We start from the raw sequence: 1,402 nt of genomic DNA on the forward strand, positions 1-1,402 counted from the left end.
ATAAAAAAGAAAAAAAAGTTTTCTTTTTGTTCTTTTCATTCAAAATGTTTTGAATTATACAATGTTTTGAATGTTTTTCTGTTTTTTTTTTTTTTTTAACTCCTTGTAATGCATTATGACAATATATATTATATTGTGAACTTCGCATACATTGTATTTGAACGCAATAAAAAAACCTTTAAACATATAGCTGTACTTATTATTTATATAGAAAATAATATTTAATTGTGATATTTATATAAAATATTATAAATGATAAGTTAACTTGTTCACATTAACGTGTGTAATACCTTTTTTTTATGGTATTTTCTATTTGTGATTAAAAACATGTTGAAAAATTTAAAAAAAGAAAACGCACAAATAGAGAAGAAAATAATATATAAAAGGTATTACTGTTTTTGTTGACCTAAGACATGCGCAGCTGCAAATGTTTGGGTTTAAAATTACAATTTATTGAAAGATGTTTTAAACTTATGTATTAAAAATTTATTATTGATTAATTATTAATACTTTCAATAAATTAAAATTCTTTGACTTTGAATTAAAAAAATACAAAAAAATTATCACTCTAAGCGGTGGATCACTCGGCTCATGGGTCGATGAAGAACGCAGCAAACTGTGCGTCATCGTGTGAACTGCAGGACACATGAACATCGACATTTTGAACGCATATTGCGGTCCATGCTGTTATGTACTTTAATTAATTTTAAAGTGCTGCTTGGACTACATATGGTTGAGGGTTGTAAGACTATGCTAAATTAGTTGCTTATTCTTTTAGTCAATTAATAGAATTTAAGCATATGGCATATTATTGGATTGTATTTTTCAATCCATAATATTAATAGCATAAAAAGAAATATAGAAAATATATTCTTGAATACCTCATATTTGAACGAAAATTTATGATAAATGAGAATCTTAGTATTCCCATAAAAGAAAAAATTTTCAACATTATTTAAATTATATTAAATAATACATAAGAGGAATGTCTAGCATAAAATAAATTTTTATTCTAGAATTAATTCACTCTATTGTATTGAGAAAAATTTATAATAAAAAAAAATATATGATATGTGGAGGAATAATGTTGTTAATTTTATTAATTATTATATTATGAATTTTAAAAAGGGATGAAAAGATTGAATAATATTGAGTAATCAAGATATAAAAATATATTTCTTTAAAATAGCAAATAGCAAAAAAATTAAATAAAAATAAACAAATCAATCTAAAATATATTTTATACAACCTCAACTCATATGGGACTACCCCCTGAATTTAAGCATATTAATGAGGGGAGGAAAAGAAACTAACAAGGATTTTCTTAGTAGCGGCGAGCGAAAAGAAAATAGTTCAGCACTAAGTCACTTTGTCTATATGGCAAATGTGAGATGCAGTGTAT

The 1,402-nt window shown here is 24.3% G+C and overlaps 2 non-coding genes across 2 annotated transcripts in view; both read left to right on the plus strand.

Annotated features, from left to right (window-relative positions):
* The first annotated feature begins 564 nt into the window (after nucleotides 1-564).
* Nucleotides 565-743, plus strand: LOC138858827 (5.8S ribosomal RNA). The gene has a single exon (XR_011397853.1). It is a non-coding gene; the product is annotated as a 5.8S ribosomal RNA (ribosomal RNA).
* A 502-nt stretch (nucleotides 744-1,245) lies between these two features.
* Nucleotides 1,246-1,402, plus strand: part of LOC138858828 (large subunit ribosomal RNA) — a 3,977-nt gene continuing 3,820 nt past the window's right edge. Inside the window, exon 1 of the ribosomal RNA XR_011397854.1 lies at nucleotides 1,246-1,402. This exon is cut by the window's right edge and continues 3,820 nt beyond it. This is a non-coding gene — a ribosomal RNA (large subunit ribosomal RNA).

Source organism: Bactrocera oleae, unplaced genomic scaffold (genome assembly GCF_042242935.1).
Source record: "Bactrocera oleae isolate idBacOlea1 unplaced genomic scaffold, idBacOlea1 ctg00000025.1, whole genome shotgun sequence".
Taxonomy (NCBI): domain Eukaryota; kingdom Metazoa; phylum Arthropoda; class Insecta; order Diptera; family Tephritidae; genus Bactrocera; species Bactrocera oleae.